This window comes from Cryptotermes secundus, unplaced genomic scaffold (assembly GCF_002891405.2).
Source record: "Cryptotermes secundus unplaced genomic scaffold, Csec_1.0 scaffold337, whole genome shotgun sequence".
NCBI lineage: Eukaryota > Metazoa > Arthropoda > Insecta > Blattodea > Kalotermitidae > Cryptotermes > Cryptotermes secundus.
The window spans coordinates 905,439-917,981 of NW_019733323.1; the positions used below are offsets into that span (position 1 = coordinate 905,439).

The 12,543-nt window shown below is 42.0% G+C and overlaps 1 long non-coding RNA gene across 1 annotated transcript in view; it reads right to left on the minus strand.

Moving 5' to 3' along the window:
* Positions 1-6,442: 6,442 nt before the first annotated feature.
* The window catches only part of LOC117282592, a 74,426-nt gene continuing 68,325 nt past the window's right edge, over positions 6,443-12,543 (minus strand). Inside the window, exon 3 of the long non-coding RNA XR_004513388.1 lies at positions 6,443-6,573. This is a non-coding gene — a long non-coding RNA (uncharacterized LOC117282592). The remainder of the gene's footprint in view (positions 6,574-12,543) is intronic.

The window sequence follows — 12,543 nt, forward strand, 5'->3', positions numbered from 1 at the left end:
GGTGAGAACTTCCGTAACTGCCTGGATCGGTGGAACAAAGAGCCGCTCTGAAACAAAATTAGCCTTTGCTGGAAACCGAACGACGATTCTCCAATCGCCGTTCAGCCCATAGCCTAATGACTATAACGACTGGCTACTGTTTATTTTCTACAGGAACGGTATTTCGTAGTTCATAGACAACAGGAAATCTTGCCATGATTCTAAATGAATTTTAATACGTCTGTTGCATATCCTACGCCAAGAATGATTTAAAAATAGTCCATCCTTCCATAACTTTTTAAGCCACAGGTTATCTGCGAATATTTGTGTTGATGTCTTCAATATTCCCATGTTCAAACCAAAGGAAACTCCTAGTACTCACGTTATACAAATACAACAAACCGCATGGCCGTGCCACAACCTAGGCGGTCAGTCATTAGTTTCCCACAGCAGTGGTCCGGGTTCGATCTCTGGTCAGGTCATGTGGGATTTATGGTGGACAATTTGGCTCAGGGGCAGGGTTTCTCCGAGTACTTCAGTTTCCCCCTGCCACGGACTGCTCCACGTTCATCATCTATCATTCGGGACTGGTTCAAGAGGCCGATTACTGGCCGACGTACCAACTGGGCTGTCTCACCCACTCCAAGAAAGAAAAGGAAACTCCGAAGATTATGATCAATTTAAAAATTATGATTCTTCAGTCCTGCTAGAAAATTTGCGACATTTGCACGTCTCAAAGAGGTTCATCATTCTGCAGCCTCTGTCCCTGCTCCATGCTTGGGATGCTGTGCTCGTTCTCCACCCTAGCCACCGCCTGGCAACCCCGGCAGATCAATACTGCCATCATCATCCCCTTCCCTACCCCCAATACTCTCACCCTCATCTATATCCATCCCTTTCTCTTTATCGGATTTCCTCTTTCACTCCTATTAATTTTATATCAAGAACCAAAATAATTCTTTCTCTTTCTCAAAATTTCTGTTTCTTTTTTAGTCTGGAACTTTCAGGCCTCAACGCGTCCACTGATATATTTTCTGTCCCACTCGGCTTCGGACCTCGTTGCACTCTGCCTTTCTTTAACTGGATGTGAAATCCTGGGCTCACTCCCCGCTGCCTGGGCTTATCCTGGGGACCTGCAATCTCCTAGCAGGAAAGTGCTCCTACAACTTGAATACAATTGCCAACCCTCTCTCTGCCCTGGTGCCGGCAACCCAAGGCATACATGGGACGCAGAAATGTAAGGTGCATACACAAGGAAACGTTGCTCTGTCGGAAACTGGGTTTGTTCTCGCCATTGATGTTGCACTTACTCCTAAAGTGGCGTAAAATGAAGATATAAAAAGCAGAGCGTGGAGAGTAAGGGAACTCACTTTTTAACGGTATGACACAAGTTTCAAGTACACAATTATCGAGCAAAGTTTCAGATATGATCTTGGAAGCAATGAAAGTGGATTCTGATATCCGTGAAGGAATTGCTTACCAATGAAGACTGTAAGAGAGCAACGTCTGAATTTATATCCCTATAATAGTAAAGAATATTAGAATATACAAAACTATAATTTTGCTCTGGTTCTGTATGGTTGTGAAACTTGTTCTCTGACATGGAGGGAGAAACATAAACTGAGGGTGTTTGAGAACAGGGTGTTGAGAATATTTGGACCGAAGAGAGAAATGACGGGAGGTTGAAGAAAACTACATAATGAGGAGCATATAGGATACTGGTGGGAAAGCCAGAAGGAAAGAGACCTCTAGGAAGACCAAGACGTAATTGAGTGGACAATATTAAAATGAATCTTAGAGAGACATAATGGAATGGTATGGATTAGATTGATCTGACACAGGATAGGGACCAATGAAGTGCACTTTTGAACGCAGTAATGAACCTCCAGGTTCCATAAAATCCTTGGAAGTTCTTGAGTAGTAGCACAATAGGCGGCTTCTCCAGAAGAGCTCACCTCCATGAGTGAGTGATAGCAGAAGAGATCACCAATTTTTCTCCGGTTACAGGATGACGAAAGAACCTATGGCTTGACACGGGATCCAACAAATTTTAGGCCCTTTTTTGCCACATATTATTAGAAGTGAGAGAAGAGGAAGGCATGTGGAAGATTCCGCGTTGTATCCAGCTAGTTGAGAATCAAGACCATTGCAAGTAGACACCCAGGTTTGTGTACTGTTTGATATTTTTTCAGTGTTCGTAAAGAGGGGTTTAATCAGACTTTGTCAATTTCGACATGCCAATAGTAGCCCTCCCCACATATATATTGTGACGTGTTGCGCTATGCAGGACACCCCTCCCCCCCCGCCAGCGGTCACGTAACACCATCAGAGCGCTGTCGTTCCTAGGGTAACAGGCGAGTCAAAACTCCTTTCCCTACCCCGCCAGCGGTGACGTAACACGGGACGCCGCAGTTGCTACGTATCGGTAAACAACTCCCGACAGCGTTGCTAGCAACACGGCGCCAGACAACAGCGGTGCCGATTACGTGACTGTTTTCTGTTTTGTCCAGAACGGGGCTAAATAAGGAGCAGCGAGGACTATTCACAGTTAGTTACTAGTTAGCGGCCTCCGTAGTCTAGAGGTAACGTTCCCATCTCATGGCTCGTAGTACGCGGGTTCAAATATCCGGCGGAGGTCGTCGAATTTTTAAGGGCGGAAAAATTCAGGGAACAAGTCCTCCGGGAGGGACTTTAAGCCGTGGGTCCCGTGTCGTAGCTTTACGGCACGTAACAGAACCTCATATCTCCAATGGAGGTCACTGAACCAAATTACGGACGTTCCCCCCCCCCAACAGCAGTCTCTAATACCTCCGGTAGATGGGGGAGGCATTATAGATACCTCTCAGCTAGTAGAGCCGGTCTCGCTGGCTGGGCGGGACTGATAGTGAGCACCAGTACCGGTAGGATATAGAGACTGGTAGAAATCATAGAGGGAAGCACAATGGACCAATACAGGTCTAAGTGCATGGGGAAAACCACCCTCTCCAATAACTAACTAACTAACTAGTTACCAGTTCGCGAGATCTCTAGTTACGAGTAAGTCACCAGTTAATTGCAGTACAGTATTTGTAATACTGCCAATGGCCGTAATGTTGAGCTTGTAAATTGTGTGATTGTGAGAGCGAATGTGGAATAAAATTCACTATATCCAGTAAGGCGTGAAGTTATTTGTCGCGTTAATCACCCAACACGTGACAGTATATACATTGGGAATTCGGCATGTTGCAAAACTATAGTCATTAGCTACTCCAGGTGTGTTTGTACATTTGTTGGAATATAAGGTTGGCCGCACACCGGCATGCGTCAAGACACGAAGTCTGCGACATGGCGCAAAGAAAGGAGCACAGTTGCAACAAATGAGATTATGAAAAATGCCGCACACCGGTCTGAGTCATGTTGCTGACGTCAGCTTCATGCTGCAAACACGTGCAGTAAGACTCAGACATCAGTACTCAAGGAAAAGCACCAGTGTATGTTATCGGCACGAGTGAAGAGCCGACGTCATGTCATCAACTGGAGAAGATGTGATAAGACGCACACACGTGCCACTTCGGTCTGCGGACTCGAGTCTGAATTACAAATGAAGCAAGACTGAGTCTTTTGTCTATGTCTTGATACTTGTCTTGACGCAGTTGGTGTGCGACCGCCCGAAGGACTCGCTACCCGCTGAATGGATATTAACAAAATTCAATAATAGTCAGTTATATTAAAATTTGTCAACATATATCAACTGCAGTTAATGAAGAACTACGACGACGGACCTTTACAACAAGACCTACATGCACATGTGAGGAGACTTGGAGCGCAACGTCCCAAATATTTATCGGAGCAAAAATTAAAAAATACAGAGGAATTAAACACGTGATTTAAGCCACTTTTTTATCTTGTTAAGATTTTCGTGATAATTAAATAAACTTAGTCGTGATGATCCATCACCTCACAATCTGAGAACCGTTTAACTGATTTTGACATTTTAGGTTCTTGCAGAGAGATGTCGAGCCACTTTAGATAACATACAGAGTGAAGAAACAGAATTTGTTCTTATTGTATGAGCTTCCATGGGGATTCGTAGGTTAGGAAACTATGACCAGGAGGTAGAAAACGATAAGAGAGTAAAAGAACAAGAACAATTAAGTTCTGCTTACATTTCCTCATTTGTTTCTCTTTTGAATGTTATTCAGAACTCAAGTCTAATCTTTATAGAGTGGAAGTAAAAAGGACGGTGCCCAAACCATAAGATAGAAATAACGATATCTCATTGTTACAAAGATCTTTAGTCAATTTATGTCCTTCATAACTGTATTTTACTTGAACCGTTCTTATCAAGCACCAAAGATTTATACTCTTTGTTATTCGTAGTTACTCTTAATGTCTCTTAGAAAGAATCCAGCAGTTGTTTCCCACAAAAACTGAGTTCTGTTTTTTAAGTAATTTCATGTTTCTCTTTTGTTTGTTCTCACCTTTATCCTTGAAACAAAGGACACTTAACAAAGCACCACAACAGATACATTAAGGACGTGTATGGAGTAGTCACACTTCCTTCCATTATTTCCACAAAAATCTAAAGTTTAATAAAATATTCGTAAAACACGTAAATTTAGTAATGTATTAACTAGAGATAAATATATTCTAAAGTGAATAATTTTACATCACTACATATAAGGTGAAGGCGAAGGTGAAGTTGTCCCTGTGCTTAACGAATTAAGCACTTCTCTGCCAGGGCGTATGGGAGAGTGAATGTATAGATCCACATTTTCTTGTCGGCAATAGCACTAGCTGGAGGTGAGTGGTCAGATTCACACCCGGCCGCTTTTCCCTCCTGTATCCATTATATAGCAGGCTGGGTGGGTCCAGAGCCGGTCTGGGCGACATGGAGAAGTGAAAATTTTTGCCCCCATCGGGACTAGAATTTCGACCTCTTGGTCGTCCTGCCCGTATCCAGTCATTACACCGACAGCGGTATTCCGGCCGAGGTCAAGAAAACATGGGCCTATGCATCCACTCCCCCATACGCCTTCATGGCGTACTGCTTAATTAGTTAAGCAAAGGACAACTTTGCCTCACCTTACTGTCTCCCAGAGTGTAAGTTCGTGGATTTCGGTAAAAGTCCGCATAGGTTTCGGAAGATAGTACTGCTTCCATCTTCAGGGTCAAAGAATAAGCCAAAGTAAGAAATCAGCAAGAGGTTTTCAGCTTGCCACCTGCTTCCCGTTCTTTAGTTTGGCTTATTCTTTGACACTGGAGATGGAGGGAGTACGTTCCTCCGAAATGTCTGTGGACGTTTACCGGACTACACGACGTTACACCCCGGAAGATAATGGTCTTCGTAGTTATCGCTGTGAGTGCATCAAGTTATATCAGGGTTACTGAGTTTCTGGGCCTTGTCCATCGTCCGGTATTCTAGAGAACACAGCGTTTCGGAGACTGGATCTGTTCCCGTCCTCCCGCCCCTTCGCCTGAGGACGGGAACGGAGTGTTCTTTAGTGTTATTTAGAATAATGGGCGATGGACAAAGTTAAAAACACGGTAATCCCGAGTGTTATACACCATCGTCAAAACCTTTGGAATTTACTCGGCTCCAGTAAATATAATAAATTAACAAACTTTCAGAAACAGAACTATTTGCAATATCACTAAAGTGTAAATATATATCAGCTGCAAATTCCTTCTATGCCAAGAATAACTCACTGAAAATATTCTACTTATTAATGTATATGACGGTAAATGCGTTTTTATGATTCAGCGATACAAGTTTTTCTCCTAGATTTGTGAAGAATATGACAGTCTCCAATAAAAATTGATTAAGAACTGGTAACTCTTCAAATGTTAGCATCAATCAGAATATGTAGGGTTGGTTGTCGAACTCCTAGCTACAAGAATAAGCTTCAAAGACAGAATTTTATAGAAGCGTGTATCCTCCCGTTGGGGCCATGCTTCAGGACTTCTTTCAATAACTCTCAGACCTTTGTTGGGCCCTGGCCTCTTAGTGAGTTCCGTAATAATTTTTCACAGACGGCAGGAGTCCTTGGACTGGGGGTCAGGCCGTCGCAAGGCCTCTACCTAAACACAGGACAACACAAACACAGAATAAACACAGACACATAACAAACATCCATGCCTTAAGTGGGATTCGAACCCACGATCCCAGCGTTCGAGAGAGCGAAGGCAGTTCATGCCTTAGACCACGCTGCCACCATGATCGGCGCTTCAGGAATTACTGACCCATATTTTACACCCCAGGTTAAGAGAAAATAAATTTTTATTCAGAATATTTGCTCACTTGGATCCCTTTGCAAATGGAGAGTCGCGGTAGCTCCGTTGGTATGGCAACTGCTGCGGGACGGATGGCCGGGATGCAGCATTAGCAGGAGCACTGCAGTCATCCCCTTCCCCGCAAGTCTACAGTAACGAGTTGAGGTTCACTCGGCTGCTGCTGGGGATAAAGACGGGAGAGTAAACCTTGCTACTCACACCCAGCATCACGGTAGAGTGGTTTCCAGTTCTGCTTCATTTGTAGAAGCACAGGGTTCCCATGTTTCGCCTTTCTCGCATTATCATATCTTATATGATGGATGTTGAGGAGATTACTGAGTTCTAAGAAAGAAGAAGTGTTAGGATGTTAGAAAATATTACAAAATGAGGAAAGCCATAATTTTAAACTTTACTCATTATGCTTTGGCTCTACGATCATGTGTGGATCTTGGCCCAGTTTAAGACTAAAAGCTATAATTTGGGAGAGCCGCACAACAAATAATAGAAAGACACAAAATAGACACTACTGTGTCAACATTTATTTTCATTCGTTGTTGGTGGTATCGCTACATGTTTCGACCCTCTTCTTGGGTCATCTTCGGGCGTATACGAATACTATTTAGCTTCAGAATTGCGTCATTGATTAGTATGAATTCATATTGTGTCTGTATGGCTGTTTCTATACTGATAATTATATCTTAATTTAAGATACACTACGTATTCCTCTTCTTCCTAACATTTTCCCTTTGCCTCCATCAGTTCACTGTCATCTCTCGAAAATCACATGAAATATTATTAGGAAAAGTGGGCGGAAACATGTGGAAAGGAATGGAAGAGATGAGATACTAATATAACTTTTTTGTTCGAAAACTTTGAAGGGATGTAGCCACTCGGAATACCTACACGTGATTGAGAAGATAATATTACAAGAAGTTCTGGGAAGAACTAATCACCTACTTTCCTTTGATACCACAAGGCTCACATAGAACATAAACGTATTAGGGGGGTCACGGGAAAATTATATTGTGGCATGTAGACCCGTTGTTTGGCAACAACCGCGAAATAAGCAGCTATACAGCAGCCGTTGCTAAGTAATGGCTCTGTAAACAACAGCAATTGATAGGCAATGGCTGAGTAGCGATCATGTGGGCATTCCAACAGACGTCAACGCAACAGAGGAAGGGTGGTTACTACGAGGCCCGCGCCGAGAATTTATAAGCGGGACAAGTCTACAGTTCAGTCAGTCAGTGGAGTGGAGTTAGTTTGTTGGTGAGAGAGTTAACCATATAATTACTATGGCTCAGTAATTGTGAGCTGTTGCTGTTAGCAGCTGGTAGATGAGGCCGGAACAATTCGGGAACTCAGAGAAAGAGGAACGTCCGCCATTGAAGCCGCTACCGAGCCACGGCTAAGTAAGACCGAGAAGATTTCATATGTCTCGTGGTTACAGTGACCTTTGGAGTGCGTAACTCAGTGAAACGGCTATAATTACTTGTAGCCACGTTTCTGTAAGAGCTCAATAAATCCAATTACCAAACCCGTTTATACATGTAGTCACACTCATACACGTGACAATATTATGTAATAATAACCAGCAATGGCTTGTTGCCTAAAAACAAGAGGAGACACACACACACACACACACACAAACATCAAGCTGAATTCATAAATCTAGTAACATAAAGTATTGGGGGGGGGCACAATCACACAGACAACAAGGTGGTCTCAGCAGCCTTCTTTGAACTCGGCATTGAAATCTCGCACTCCATAACAGCCTAGCAATTGCTTGAGCAGTGATTATTGTCTCTTCAAGAAGGTCTCAGCACAATGAGCCAGGATGGAAACGACAGGATGTACTGGAGATCTTTGTAGGACGCTGATCCGGCACGGTAGAAGTTCTTTGGGAATTAGCTGCCCGTTTTGTAGCTTATCATGACCGTATTATTTTAAGTAGGTTTTCTTGGTCTTAATTCAGACACTGGAGTTTCAACAGAGGAAGATAATTTTACCTTCGCTTTCTTAACTACAAATACTCGACACTTAATGCAGTTTTGTTAAATAATTAATTTGATCCGTGAAGGCAAACAATTGGCATTAATGCGGAACTCTCTATATTCTGAGCTCTGGGATTGTTTGGTTATTTGTTTGTTTAAGGTTTATTTAACAGCTACTTCAATAATGCAGATTATATACCGAAAGAACAGGATGACAGAATGCTCAGTGAACAATGAACTGGAGAGAAGGTAGACGGGTCTGTACGTTTGGTTGTATCCTGGTACGAGGGAGAGTCAGTAAATAGGTCAGAAATGGAAGTAAAAGAGCTGTAATGGATGTAATAGGTTTTCAACGTGTGTCACTAGAAAGCAGCACAGTCCAGGTAGTAGACGCGCATGCGCATGTTCAGAGGCTGGTTTCAGCAGTCAAAATGGTGACCGTGCTTGAGAAGAGTATTACCGAAGAGTATTACCAAACAGTAGCGTTCTGTTGTGGATTTTATCGGAAGAGACTCAGTAAGAAAGATATTAATAATGAAATGTTGGGAAATGTTTGTAGGGTAAAATTGTTCCACTTTGGTGACAGAAGTTTCTCTGATGAAAAAGAGGTTGTAACGGAGGTGAGGAAGTGGCTGAGTCAACAGTTAGAAGACTTCTATGTTGCGGGCTTCGATACACTGGTAAAGCCATGAAATAATTTTATCAACATTGATGGAGATTATGTAGAGAAATAAATGTTTTTTTTCTTTCCAGTTTCCAGTATCACATGTTTTGAGTTTTATATCCATTTGTAACCTATTTATTGACTCTCTCATTTACACCGAGGGACTAGAAAATATACAAGTAATATCTGTCTTGATAATCGGTATCCGGGTTGAGATTTGAACCTAAGACTTCCTGAATACGAAGTCAGAATACTTTTCATTGAGAGTGACGTTCGGTAACTCGGAAAACTGCTCTTATTTTTACGCCACAGATGGCTTGTTTACTGTCAGACTGGCCCATTGGGCCCCAGATTCTTCTCTGGACGGAGGGCGCAATGTACCCGTATGTACTACAAAGTCTAATTATTACAGTGTGATACATCACAGCTCTGAAGACACGGAATATACCTGACTTTTGTTGCCATGGTTAAGATTATATACTACTAATTGTTACGCACCAACAGGGGAATATTGAAGAAAGCAATTTCCCTTAGTTTTCTTTAAAAAAAATATGGGACTAGAGATCTAAGTCCAAGTTTTTCAACCAATTCTCCAATTGAAGCTTATCTACTACAGATTTCTATTCATTCCTCATCTCCCCCACATCTCATCATTTCTCGCCCATCTCATATTCCTTGACTCGATCGCTTCAGTAATGTTTGTTGAAGAGTATAAATTTTGACGCTCCTGGTTATGAATGTTTGGCCAGCGTTTCTTATTTTGAAAAGAGTAAAAGTAGGCTTATGAAATATTCTCGCTCTCTGTGTATGTGTGTGTCCGTGTCTATATGTGTAAGAAGTTTTGAACGGCTGCACTGGTCTTGATAAGAACTTGGTGTTTGTGTCGTGATACCTGAAACACCCTCAATGGACCCTCTTATAATCCATTTCTTCAGTAATACCAACATTGAATCCTCTCAGTTTCTGAGGTAGCAACATTAATATAACATGAATTCCAGAACCGACCGTCATAGAAACTTATATTTATATTTCTTCAACTAAGGCCATATCAACAAATTCTTCTCCTTGCCATAGACACTCAGTGTGTAGTGAAAGGAAAGTAGGCCATCAGTTCTTCCCAGAAATTTTATTCCATTTCGGAATCTGGTGAACTTTATTACTTGGGGATGGTTTTCAATCTTGTCGAAGATATGTTATTATTTTGTCGTTAAATGCATTTTGTACATCATTTCATCCTTGTGTTTTTATTTTCTTTCTGCTCGAAAAATTGGTTCCACTTCTTCATCTTCAAAATCTCATCTCCCATGTTCTGTATTCCGTTCTCCTCCCTTCTCCTCCCTGTCGAAATCTCATATCCGGGCAAAGTCATTAATTTGCCCAGTAACGTTCTTCTTTCTACATGTATTTATTTGCTTCCGTACGTGCGCAAATTTGTTTTGTGCTTTGTCTATGCCTCACACTCAAAGGACTGACGTCTCCAAATTAATTGTAGTTAAACTCTTACTTTTAAGACTGACATGTTCAAATTGGTTCAAGTTAAACACTAGGAACTGTTTTATAATTTAAAATGTAACATTATTCCATAATCTTTCTTTATTCTTGTTTTGTTTCTTCGGATGTCCAATCGCTCTTGCCACAAATACTAAGACAATATTTTTGTTCAGCTTGCATTTCTTCCTTGAAAAAAGTTACGACCATAAATATTGTGACATATTACTATTATTTGACTGTTCAACTCCATAGCACAGAGTCCTTCTTGGGAAGATAGGAGCTACGTAGCTAATCAACAAATCCACTCCCTTTTATAGAACTGAATATCCATTACCACGTAGGATTTGAGGTTCTCACGGCCCTCACAGCGGTGGTTATGAGGGGTTCTACTTTCGGGGATATAAATCCATGAAAAAGCTAAAAATAAAGTTGTCCCTGTGCTTAACTAAATAAGCACTATGCCTTGAAGGCGCATGTGGGAGATAGGTCCACATTTTCTTGAATTTTTGAACTAGCTGGAGGTGAGTGTTCAGCTTCACATCCTTGCCACTTTACCTCGGGCAAATAGCCCCCGGGACCACTTGGAAAGGAATTTCTGTGGACCGCAGAGCCGGTCTGGACGATGTGGAGAAGAGAAAATTCTTAACCCTACCGGGACTAGAAATCCAACCCCTCGGTCATCCAGCCCGTAGTCAGTCTCTATACCGACTACTAATATATTGTGACGCGTTACCTTACGTCCATCAACGCGACAACCGCTATATTCGGAACGGTTATTTCCACGACAACGAATATGTGGAAATTGTGGAGTTCCCGCAGCGACAAATCGTAACAACGAATTGTCACTGAGTAACAACGGGTGAGACGAAACACGTCACCGGTGTAATCTATAAAGAGCGTTCCCGAAGCAACGCATTGCTGAACAGCGGAAACGGAACGCTGAGGAATGGTGTCCGGTATCCGGGCCGCATAACCACTATATAAGCAGAGCCTTTCTCGTCAGAGAGGGCGCCCCACAAAAGCAAGACCGTAAATGTCAAACTGTAATAAATACCTGGCCATGAGCCCCAGATGGGGCTCGACGCCAAGACTTACTGACTGACTGACCGTCAGTCGCAATGTGACTTCGACTTCGCACTGAGTATTGGAGTATTGGAGTATTGGAATACTAGAGTATTGGGCTAGAAGTCGAGTGATACTGCAAGTGTTAATGATTGTAAGGTGTGTAAGTGTGAGTGTCCAATAAGGATTCGCTAAATCCGAGACCCACGTGAAGTTATTTGTCGCGTGACATACTCAACACGTGGCAATATTTTCTGTTCTTTTAAAGACTTCATTTTGGGTTAACGGAACATATTATATTATTATATAATGAAATACTGCTATGATACAGAGGAGCTATTTATATCTGTTCCTAGCCCTTTTGAGGTTGAAAGTGCTATTGAAAAATTGAAACGGTATAAATCGCCAGGTAGTGATCAAATTCCGGCAGAACTTATTCAAGCAGGAGGCGAAATATTACGTTCTAGGATCCACAATCTAATTACTTCTATTTGACATAAGGAAAAATTGCCTGATCCGTGGAACGAGTCTTTTATTCTACCAGTTCACAAGAAGGGTGTTAAAACTGACTGTAGTAATTATCGGGGGATATCACTGTTATCAACTTCATGCGAAATTTTATCCAATATTCTTCTCTCAAGGTTAAGTCCATATATAGATTAAATTATTGGGGATCATCAGTGTGGGTTTCGACGTAACAGATCAACTATAGATCAGATCTTTTGCATTTGTCAGATATTGGAGAAAAAATGGGAGTACGATGAGACAGTATATCAGCTATTCATAGACTTCAAGAAAGCCTATGATTCAGTTAGGAGGGAAGTATTGTACTATATTCTGATAGAGTTTGGGATACCCATGAAACTAGTTAGGTTGATTTAAATGTGTTTAAACGAAACGCATAGTAAAGTCCGTGTCTGATAAATTTCCTACCCAGAATGGTCTAAAACAAGGAGATGCTTTATCGCCACTCCTTTCCAACTTTGCCTTAGAATATGCCATTAGGAAGGTCCAGGGAAACCCGGTGGGACCGAAATTAAACGGGACACATCAGCTGTTGGCCTGTGCCGATGATGTGAATCTACTGGGTGATAATGTAGA